The 12,012-nt window shown below is 47.7% G+C and overlaps 1 protein-coding gene and 1 long non-coding RNA gene across 4 annotated transcripts in view; one reads left to right on the top strand and one right to left on the bottom strand.

The window, feature by feature from the left end:
- slc4a11 (solute carrier family 4 member 11) overlaps positions 1-12,012 on the bottom strand; it is a 50,665-nt gene that overhangs the window by 35,650 nt on the left and 3,003 nt on the right. The gene's annotated exons all lie outside the window — the stretch shown is intronic.
- On the top strand, positions 3,972-8,513 carry LOC120832491 (uncharacterized). Its single transcript, XR_013452752.1, has 3 exons — positions 3,972-4,311; positions 6,713-7,065; positions 7,806-8,513. It is a non-coding gene; the product is annotated as an uncharacterized LOC120832491 (long non-coding RNA).

The raw sequence follows: 12,012 nt of genomic DNA, 5'->3' as shown, positions 1-12,012 counted from the left end.
TAATCTAACTAATATAAACCAATAACACAACAACATTTATTTAGTAAATCAATCTGCAGCTTTTAGTGTCAGTGAGCAACCGCTTCATTCCAGCCCCGCCCACTTTTCAGCGGCCCAATTAAATGCGTGGGATTTGATTTGAATCCCTTTTGTAAATGAAGGCCGTGTAACCGGCAGATTAACATTCACTGGGGAAAAGGTCACAGCGCGGGAGATTAAGACAAATATACATTTCAGATCCACTGAAGCAGCCGCGCCGCTCATTAAAATCACGCGATGGCCGAGGAAGGATTTATTTGAAATGCTGTTTTGACCCGTACAAAAAACAAAAAAACACTCGATTGATCATTTGTGTACAACAACGGCTGCTGATTAATCCGTTAATCTGATTAACGGCGTCCGAAGCGGGATCGGTTGCAGGTGTGTACCTGCTCAACCTGTCGCCACGACGACATTCAGAAGCAAAGTGAGCCGTTCAACAACAACAAATACTGCTTCAAACGTTTCCTCCTAATGAGGCCCGAGCTGTCGAAGGCGCCGCCAGTAAGAGCGAGCTCAAAGTGGGCGAGCGAGCAGTTCCACCAGGAGGCGAACAGAAGAGCATCGGCAGCATCCAGGCCACAGGCCACGCCCCCCGCCCTCTCATCACTTCATCACATTACAGGTCGTTTAGCTGACGCTTTGCCCGTGGCGTTTTACATTTTTGCCTGGGGTTCAGAGGGGGGGGTCCCGCTGTGAGGGTCCTGGCCCGGTTTTGACAGCGTTTGGAAGCGGAGAAAAGAGGTGGACGTCCTCGTTTAGGAATTAAAGCTAATCTGGTGAAGAACGTCAAGGCAAACGCCGATGGCTCAGAGAGACGAGGCGGACACGGAGACACGGGGAGGGGGGGGGGGGCTTCATAGAGTACGTCCCTCAATGATGCACACAACAAACCTGGATTAAATTCCGATATAGAAGACGGACGTGAAGACCTCTCTCCTCCCGCAAGGAGTCTTCCGTGTGACAAGCGTGCAAAAGGAGTACGATGCGATTTTGATTATACAAAATGATGCACGAAGAACAAGAACTGGGGATCTATTTATCTGCACAACAACTACCTTGATGCAAAATGCAGATTTGCATTTTGCATCAAGTTGTGTTCAGTTCACTCAATGTTAAGTTGTCATTTTTTTTTAAATTTGTGTTTACACCGGCGTTATTTCTAACAAATGAACACCTGCCGGGGTCACTGTCTTTCATTTGATGAAAACCAAACCTACAAACCCCTCTCTCTCTCTCTCTCTCTCTCTCTTTTTCTCTCGACTTCTTCAAATATCCAAATCAGCAGGTCTGAACCGCCATGTGAACATTTCTCCTTGTGATGTCAGTCACATAACCCCCCCCCCCCCCCCTCCTACGCGATGCACACGGGTCGATCACGTCTCTGAGCTGCATTGAACAATCCCTCAGAGCGGAATGGGCACAATGGTCATTTCTACATGTACGGCTCCACAAACAAAACAGCCCCGCTCACTTTTGGCATCAGCGTGTGTTCGGGTCCGCCTCACATTCTCCCCCCCGACACACACACACACACCTCAGCTGACATGAAGGTAATACCGTTATCATCATCAATAAACCCCCTTTCAGACACACACAACGCGATGCCTGTTTTACTCGCCAGTCTCACCTCTAAATATACGAGTAAATCCTTGTTTATTTCAACTGGCCGTAACATTTCCACAGTCGCAGGAACTTAACTGCCGCAGCAGCACAAGGTTAAATACATCAAGAGTTTAATGAACCACTGAGCCAGACCATTTTTTAGTTTGTGCGACTGGTTTTGTTCGGCCTGTGAATGACTATTTTCTGTCTCGTCGAGTGGGAGACGAGACAAAAATCTAACTTGTATTCACACCATTTTAAAAGGGCTGATATTTTAATTAATCTGCCAATTATCTTCAAGATGTCGTTTAGTCTCCAAAATGACACAATATTGAAGATGACGTGTTCAAATTGCCCGTTTTGTAGAGTCCAAAAACTGAAGTTATTTAAAGTTATTTATAATCAGACATGACAAAGAAGCTCACCACAAGTGCAGAAGAAGCTTTAGGGACGTGTCAATCACAAGGTAGCCCCGCCCCTAAAGCAGACTCTGCTCTATTTAACTTTATAATTTACTAAATGAACATCATGCTGTATTAAAGAATACGAGAGCATAAACTCGTGGTTACAATGTTTAGAGTCATTTTCCCGTAGACTTCTATAGGACCAGAGGAGTCGCCCCCTGCTGGTCAGGGGAGGGAATCAGAGCTTAAGGTGCTGCAGGATTGGTTCCAATCTGCATGCAGCAACTCAACAGTATCCAGCAGTATTTATAATTGAGTAAACAGGAATTAAATCCACTAATTAAACCTCATCTGGCTTTGTAAAATAGGCCATAGAATTCCTAAGATAAATTCATTATAATAAATAATAAATTAAGTTTGTGGAAAAACGTGATCCACTGGAGACGACGCGGTCTGTGAGAGAGCTGAGCGCTGCGTCCTCTCACGCTCCCAACGCCAAACATCCACGAGCCACGAGGCTTCGACTGAAACGCATTCTATTATCTACAAATGTGCCAATCACTGATCAACGAAGGATCAAAATCAAATCAACAGTAATATCATTCATGTCACGTGTGAATAAAGCCTGATTAAATGAAAAGTCTCCGGTGTCCGAGCCGCGGCTTTGACCAACGGGATTATCATCATTGTTATTAAGAGGAAAGGTAAAAAGGACGCTTACATAAAAGCTGTAATCTTCAGTATTCATAATCTGTCTCTGTCTCTTTTCTTTCGCACTCATTTATTCGTGTCCAGATCGATGAAAAGTGCAGCGGGAAGGCGAGGAGGCCGGTCGGTGCGTCGGCCGCATGGGCTGCGCCCTCATGCCACCGTCAGACAGCTGATTAGAGACCTCGACACACTTCACGCTCCGATGGTCCTCGTGGAGACGCGCTCATTAGAAGGCATTAACGGGTCGGCCGTGCAATCACATTTCATTCAGCGTCATTTGAATTGTGCAAATTGAGAAATACAGAAATCTAGAAAAGGTACGGGGACACCTGCAGTGAGGGAGCGGAGCACAAAGTAATACTAGACGATCCAGATTAAGGTTAAAGAACAGATGCGTACATAATAATAAATATAAAGATCGATACATGTAGATATACGTGTGTGTGTGTGTGTGTGTGTGCGTTGAACACATTCTGACAAACACAAGTGCACGAGCCACGATGACGTCATAGAGGCTCGTGATGACACGTATGACCTTGACACGTTTCAAGGTCATACCGATGCTTCTTCTTCTTCTTCTTTCAGCCGAGCGCGTTGAGGTCATCGAATCATTTATTGATTGTTTCAAAATGGACCTCAAGTCCATTTTGAATTGTTGAGGATTATGATTTAAGTCTTTTGTTAATCTCATATTTTACCATCAACTTAAATATCAATGAATCGATGAACTGCCTTTGGTTTTAGGTTTTACTATCTTAGAATAAAAGATCGTTCCTATGAAATTAAAATAGAACTTTAGGTTTGGTGAGAACATGTTGGCTGCATATTTATCAAATCATTCATTCATTCTGGAGCCAAATGAGATGATGAATAATAATGTGAGGGACAGAACAGAAAATTACATCTGGTTTGTGCAGATTGCAAACTAATTTATTTTTGCTGACCAGGCATTTTTTTGCTGTCAAGTGCTTTTTGGTGCTTTTTCCTGTGCGTGTATTTCAGTTTGTTTGCATGAACACGGGTTTAGTGATTCGCCGTACGAATGAACCACGTGATTATCTCTCTACGTCACGGCCGTATCGTGTTCTTGTTCTTGAAAGCTGAACGTAGGGCAGACACAAACGCTGTTGGGGGCGGAGCCTGTTGGCTCACATGGCTACTGCCCCCCCACCACCACATCGGGTAATGCCCGCCCATTACCTCATTTTAAGTATGTGCAAACAGCGCGGGAGCCCCGCGGCGCCGCTTGCTCGCCCTCGGGCGCTTCCCTCTCTCTTGTTTAAAAGGCGCGCGATGCTTTTGTTTTGATGCTGTATTCCGGGCCGGGTTGTCGGTGTTGCCGTTAGCAACGCGTTCTGGCGCGGTTCTCTAGCTGCTGTTGCATCCAGCGTTTAATCGGTGACCAACGAAGACCTCGACTCTGCTCCCGAACGGCTTCTGGCTGGCGTGTTTCGTGTAAACACGAAAGCTCTCTGAATACACGCACGCGTCCCGATACGACCTGCAAAGAGGACAAAGTTTCTGCTTGGTCTGTGTTGGACGTGTTCCTGAGGTGAGGATTAAACCCCTCTTGAAGATATTTATTCATAATCGGTTATCGGATCCTTATTGATTTTTAGGATTCAACCTAACTGAGAAAAAGAACAGAGAATCAAAGAGAGATGTGTGATAACCTTCTGCAGAAAAGAGGAAGCTTTCTACTTGCAGGAAGGAAGTCGGAACTGGTTAGAACTGTGTGTGTGTGTGTGTGTGTGTAAATATCTGTCAATCAGCCGAGTTCTCGTGTCACAAAACCACAAGCAAGGCCGCATCTGCTGCGCTCATCACCCGACATGACGAACTCACTTCTCGTTAAACACAAACCGCCGCCTGCTACCAGCGATCTGCAGCGAAAAAACAAAATGGCTTTTTAAAAGATGGCCGACGGCTGCTCGCTGCCGTCGTAGGTCTTCAGCCGGAGGGACGCAGCGAGTCAGCTGATCGACGTCTCTCCAATATGCTTTTCACGCTGCACGAGGAAGTCGTGAGATGAACAACGCCGCTCAGCTGCGCTCTCGGGAGACGTTTCGCTCTGAAGGGCTAAAAGGGTCGATGGGTCAGAAGGAGGTGAAAAGCATATTCGGTCGACTTCGTGTGTCAACTCGGGGCACAAAGGCTGGTGGGTGAAACTTAAGTTTCGATGACCAGAAGCTCGATGCTGCTGCACGTTTTCTGCAGAGACACAGAATCAGCTGGCAAACAAAGGCCATCCCCTCTAATCCCCTTGAAAGCCAGAAGTTTAGAGAGGTATAAATATATTTATGTATGTATGCACACCAGCAAACACTACTATGGAGCAGTAAGTTTCCCTCTCACGAGCGTTATTACAGGAAATGTCGTTGAAATTGACATAATTATGATGTGAATTCTGGACTCACAGTGAACTTCGAGCAAACAGAATCCAGATTGACGTTTGTGCACAAATGCGTTGAGAGGAAGGGACAGACAAAACGAGCGGTCTGTCCCGGGGACGGAGGCAGGAGAAAGTGACTATATTGAGCCGAGGACGATCAGAGAAAAATCCTCATGCGTCCTACGAGCGGCGTCATTGGAGGACAGACGTCGCCTTAGAAACGCTGGTTTTGGTGGTTATTCAAATGACCCCAGGCAGCAGGAGGTATTCGCCCTCTGGCGTGCACACGAACCAAACCAACCTCCCTTCCCCGGTGCGTGCTGGACTATCGCAGATGCCCCCCCGGCCCCCCAGGAGGGACAAAGCCCTGGAATGTAATGGAGACGTGAGGCTGGGAGTCTGAAGTGAAGAGATCAATGTCCCCGCGGCGTCCGTCGGGGGATCTACGAGGCCTCGGTCCCCTCTGGAGCCGTGGTCGCTGAGGAGGCTCCATGGTCTCCACGGTCTCCACGGCCTCCACGGTCTCCAATTTTTAAGAACTTCAGTCGGCCTGCCGCCTCAGCGTTACCTAATCTCCGGTCCAAACCAGGCTGAAGACATTCTCTCTGGAGGTTCTGCAACTTCAACGCCAGCACATGAGGTTTGGATCGGAGAGGACTCTTGCTTCACTGCAGCTACTTAACTGGACGTCTCCGATCGTCTTCGTTACGACTGTAGCCCCCTCGCATTGGGGTGTGGGGGGGGGGACATCCACATAACGGCCTGCTGGTGACCCACTAGGTGGGGCCTCTCCAATCTGGAGGCGGACGGTGCGGATTGCTGAGCCTGAGCGTCTCGCTGCAGCCGCTCGCGGCTCCGCCAGGACGAGTCCTTCGCGGTCCCTCACCGCGTCCGCTGAGATCCGCTTCCTTTGAAGCCGAGTGCTGAACGCCGCCCAGGACGATACGAACGCCATCGTGGCCAGAAGAACTGTGATTCATGTCTCCAATATAATAAACTTCCCCAGAAGTCTGTTTTCATTGACATCCTATTGAGTGAAAAACAATGAACAATAAGCATTATGAGGCCGTCCTGCAAAGGATGAATAAATACAAATACTGGTTGTGAGTCTCGTTCGCCATACTTGATAATTGGTGCTAAATCAGTGACCTTTGTTATCAATATTCCCTCACAACAAGGCAACAACAAAGCTCAGTCATACTAATGACGTCATTTAAAGGCTCCATTCTTGGACGACAGCAGCTGGAAACTGAGACACAGACGGATCAATTTCAGAATCCAGCGGTCGATAAAATCTCACCTTCCCAGAGGTGCAACATTTACTGTTCAAACTGGAGCAATCAACATCACACGAAGAAGTTAAACTTATTTCGAGGACACTTTCTCCGAGCCAAACCCATTTGAGAAGGTCAGACATGTTCTGAATGATGAACTGATCCTTTGTACGGAGCAGACATGCTCCAAATGAATGTAGTAAAGAAGTACAGAAAATCGCTAAACATCCTCCACTTCCCGCTGGTTCACTGCAAATAATCGATTATCTTTGTTCCGTCGCCCGCAGGACAAAAGCAGAGACGACGACGACCTCAACCGACGGCCATTTCTCCCCATTTCGTTCTGCCAACTGAGCTCCTCGTGAACAGGACGAGCGTGGACGAGGAGCTGAGGCCACTTTGTCTGATGCACGAAAACCTTGGAAGTGGAATGAGTCACACGGGCAGAAACCGATGTGCGTCCTTCGCTCGTCTTATTGACACGGAGGAGCGAATCCTCCACAAAAACAACACAAACTCAAAGACGGCAAAAGCGCGTGTAGCTTCCGCCGCTTAAGGCGGGCCGGGGCGCGACGGGCGGCGTCCCCGGGCCGCTGTCTGACGCTGAGGATGCCTGGCGAGCAGGTGGACTGGAGCGTGTGTGTGTGTGTGTGTGTGTGTGTGTGTGTGTGCGCATGGATCGACACCGCCACTCACTGACCATCGTTATCAGACGGCATTCAGAATAACGACGCAACCGATGATCAGTAATCAGCGTCCTCAGAGTCCTTCATCTGGACCTGCTGTCCAATGGGAGACGTTTGTGTCCCCCCATATCCCCCCCCTTATTTCTCACACAGTCCCATATGGGCTGATGCTCTGTGTGTGTGTGTGTGTTCATAGTGAACCAACCAGGCAAAGACACAACACACACACACACAAGCCAAACGCTCAGAGAAATTGGCTGCCTCGCATTTCATCGAGGGGGGAGTTGGGGGGAGGAGGGGGGAGGAGGGGGGGAGGTGTTGGGGGATTCCTGCTAATTGCTTCCACATTCCCCTCGTCCTCTGGCTGGATTCAACCCAGGCCACCACCTCCTGCTCCGCTGTTCACCTCCACCCGGCCTTCTACTGCCCCCCCTCCCACCCGTAACCCCCCCCCTCCCACGTGAGGGGTATATTGGGCATATTCGGACCGTATGTGGAAACGAGTGACATGCACGAGGATGTGACCTTTCAAATGAGATCACATTAAACATTTTACGGCCATTTTAATCAAATTTCCGTGTATGTTGCTGCTTAACATGGAGGGGGGGGGGAGTGAGGGGGGAGGTGGGGGGGGGGCTCAAGCCCTCGCTTGCCTCCTCTAGTCCTCCACCTGAGACGGTCTTTGTCTCCACAGCGGGTGAGCTCCTTCTGCCCTCCAACGTCACTCGGGGCGGATACACACATGAGAGCGAGGAGTACGCACGGCGAGGACGCGCACGGGCGCCATGACGACGGGCAACAAGGACGAACAGGACATCGCACCTCAACGTGAGGGAAGACGGCAAAAAACACACATCTGATGGACAGAGACCAGAGGGGACATGTGAGCTAAATAGACATTAGACAGAGAGCAGCACACGCACACGCACACGCACACACACACACACACACGCACACACACACACACACACACGCACACACACACACACACACGCACACACACACACACACACACGCACACACACACACACACACGCAGTCTTTGATTAATTTTGCGGGTTAGACATGATGAGATGTGTGTGTGTGTGTGTGTGTGTGTGTGTGTGTGTGTGTGTGTGTGTGTGTCTGCACATACATATCGCCCCACTCCATCCAGCATATGTTGGTATTCCAGCTCAGGCGCGCAAAAGAGGAACTTCACAACGGTTTGGGAATTCATCGACACGAGCATCTTCACACATCGTGCAATAATCACTGCGCGCGTGTGTGTGTGTGTGTGTGTGTGTGTACAGCACAATTTGTTGATTTGAAATTAAAAATTAAACTCAAAGGAGAAAGTACAAGCTGTTCCAGGCTGGCACTGCAACACAAACGCACTAATAAAGAGGAACTGTAACCTGCACAGTGAGCATGCGTGTGTGCGCGTGCGTGTGTGTGTGTGCGTGTGGGGGGGCTTAACGTGACGGCTAATTACACGCATGCAGGCCACGACCAAAGGCGAGGGAGGACCATCGAGACAGTTTGGGGGATTTTCTGAGCACGTTTGCACGTGGCGGCGTGGGGAGGAAACGCGCGGCGTTCGCCTGCGTGCGCGGGATTACGTGCACGGCTTAATCTGACCTCAGGGACTCTACGCCAACCTGCTTTATTTCTTCACTAAAAGCATTGTGTTTTGAGCGCGCTGAAGAAATGACCTCTGCTGGGATGAGAAGTAAAGTGGATCAAACGTTCAGCGAACATCAGCTTCTCCTGCGCCACTTTCACCTCGTCTCATTCCTCCGTGTAATCTGCCGCCACAAACAAAGCTGCGCATCCAGCGGTGCGAACAAAAGCACATTAGCACAAAGTGTCAAGGACCCGGATTAATATCTGGATTTACGATCCGCAGGTTGTTCTTCACAGACGCAGCACATCGGGTTCGAAAAGAAGAGGAGACGTCTTCTCAATCGATGCACGTTTGTGGGAAATATTCTTTCATCTCAGGTGACTTTGCTTGCTCATATGTTGCACGTTTGACCACGTTCCCTTAAGTCGTTCCCTTAAGCGCACCTTTGATTAAGGGGCGTTTTCCTCAGACTGCGAGTCGGAATCACCTTCACGCGGTTTCATTTCTGTATCCGGCGGCTCTGAAGGTCATATATAATTCAAAGCCTGAGTTGGGGAACATTTAATAGCCAAAGTGATCTCTTTATGAATGCTCACAGCATCTTCTGATTGGAGGAGCGATAGAAAGAGAAATACGGAATCCCTCCTGCTCAATTATGTCAATAAAAAAACAATTAATGAGCCTCCTCCCGAAGACATCAGGCCGCACACTCGGGCCGTCGGTGTGTTTCCGTCCCTCCACACGGAGGTCGTGCAGGAAAAACAAGAATATGGAGCCGTTCCTCAAATGAGCCCAAATCCTTGAGCTCAGAGAGCGTGAACATGTGAACAACGCTGGGTTCTTCCGATTGGAATGAAGAAATACGAGATATGTTTTAAATGAGGGAATGCGCTGGAGCTCCTACTAATGCATGTAATGTGAATAATGATACATTTTAATATGAATCTTTATTTATCTAGTTTATTCATCATCAAATAAAATATCATGAAAAGAATAATTTAGTTTGATTTTTCCCCTAAAAGTTGAAAGTATGTAACATGTTGTTAAAACTGGAGGGAAATTACTTCTTATTCTCATGTGATTATCGGACGAGTTTCCAATCGGCTCATTGATTAATCGCCTGATGACAGGCCTGGGTCACGCCCCCTCGTCAGCTGACAATCAGTCGAGACGCCGCAGGAGCCGAGTGGGAGGAGTCTGCACTACTTCATCACAGTACTGCAGTGGTGGTAGTGGTACTTCATCGTAGTACTGCAGTGGTGGTAGTGGTACTTCATCACAGTACTGCAGTGGTGGTAGTGGTACTTCATCACAGTACTGCAGTGGTGGTAGTTGTACTTCATTGTAGTACTGCAGTGGTGGTAGTGGTACTTCATCACAGTACTGCAGTGGTGGTAGTTGTACTTCATCGTAGTACTGCAGTGGTGGTAGTTGTACTTCATCGCAGTACTGCAGTGGTGGTAGTTGTACTTCATTGTAGTACTGCAGTCCTGGTAGTTGTACTTCATCGCAGTACTGCAGTGGTGGTAGTTGTACTTCATCACAGTACTGCAGTGGTGGTAGTTGTACTTCATCGCAGTACTGCAGTGGTGGTAGTTGTACTTCATCGCAGTACTGCAGTGGTGGTAGTTGTACTTCATTGTAGTACTGCAGTCCTGGTAGTTGTACTTCATCGCAGTACTGCAGTGGTGGTAGTTGTACTTCATCGCAGTACTGCAGTGGTGGTAGTTGTACTTCACAGTACTGCAGTGGTAGTAGTTGTACTTCACAGTACTGCAGTGGTAGTAGTTGTACTTCATCACAGTACTGCAGTGGTGGTAGTTGTACTTCATCGCAGTACTGCAGTGGTGGTAGTTGTACTTCATCGCAGTACTGCAGTGGTGGTAGTTGTACTTCACAGTACTGCAGTGGTAGTAGTTGTACTTCATTGTAGTACTGCAGTGGTGGTAGTTGTACTTCATCACAGTACTGCAGTGGTAGTAGTTGTACTTCATTGTAGTACTGCAGTGGTGGTAGTTGTACTTCACAGTACTGCAGTGGTAGTAGTTGTACTTCATTGTAGTACTGCAGTGGTGGTAGTTGTACTTCATCACAGTACTGCAGTGGTGGTAGTGGTACTTCATTGTAGTACTGCAGTGGTGGTAGTGGTACTTCATTGTAGTACTGCAGTGGTGGTAGTTGTACTTCATTGTAGTACTGCAGTGGTGGTAGTTGTAATAATCAGTGTTGAATAGACGTGATGAAGATGATGATGATGAAGATCTGACTAACTGACAGGAAGTGTTGTCCTCACTCGTTGACCACGACGGTCGGCGTGTTTGTGTATTTCATGGGTTCAATTATTCAGATACGAGTGTGTTTTGTGTGTTTGTGCGTGTTTTGTGTGTGTGTGTGTGTGTGTTTTATGTGTGTGTGTTTGTGTGTGTGTGTGTTTTATGTGTGTGTGTTTTATGTGTGTGTGCGCGTTATTGAGCTGTAATTGTAATGAACGTGTGGTCTTCTTCATTCCGTGTTCCTTGAGGTGCATGATGGGTGTTCGTGTTGACACATCAACATAATTGCGAGGTGTCTCTACAGGCAAGCGGTGTAGTCAGAAAGAATTGTGTGTATAATTACAGGGAGTGTGTTTACAGACAATATGTGTGACCCCATCGCTGTGAGTGTGTGTTACTGTTATTTCCTTTTTGTGTCTAAACACACTTGTGCATGTGACTGTCTTCATGTGTCTAGGTTGGACTTTTTTTGGTGGCATCTCAGTGCTGGTGTGTGTGTGTGTGTGTGTGTGTGTGTGTGTGTGGTACTGTATAATAATTTGTGTGTGTGTGTTTCTCCTCTGCCCAGATGGCTGTGCTCAGAGGAGGAAGCCTCTGAGATCTGTTGCCAGTGGTGAATACTGATCAGAGATCACTGTCACATCTACAGCGCGCGCGCACACACACACACACACACACACACACACACAGCGCTCTGTGCCGATGTCGTCGGGCTCCGCAGGTCACTGATTGGCCGTCGCGACCCGGTTATGATATTAAATTTGGTTTATTTGGATTTAGATTTTAGTTTTTTGGTCACAATTGGTCGTTTATCTCGTCTTCTCAAATGAAAGTATTTGCTGTTTATTAATGAACTTGTTGGGTTTTTGGTGATTTTCACCAGAAATTTCTGTCTCCTCGAGCTTTGGGGAAATTGTGATGGAACTTTTCAGAATTGTTTTATTGACTGAAAATATTTACTGCTGAATAATTCATAATGTAATTGATTATTTTGTAAATTTTCTCCAGAAATGTTGAGAATT

The sequence above is a fragment of the Gasterosteus aculeatus genome, chromosome 15 (genome assembly GCF_964276395.1).
Source record: "Gasterosteus aculeatus chromosome 15, fGasAcu3.hap1.1, whole genome shotgun sequence".
Taxonomy (NCBI): Eukaryota; Metazoa; Chordata; class Actinopteri; order Perciformes; family Gasterosteidae; genus Gasterosteus; species Gasterosteus aculeatus.
Note: the sequence above shows the minus strand (reverse complement) of the source record. Positions and strands in the feature narration are given on the sequence as shown.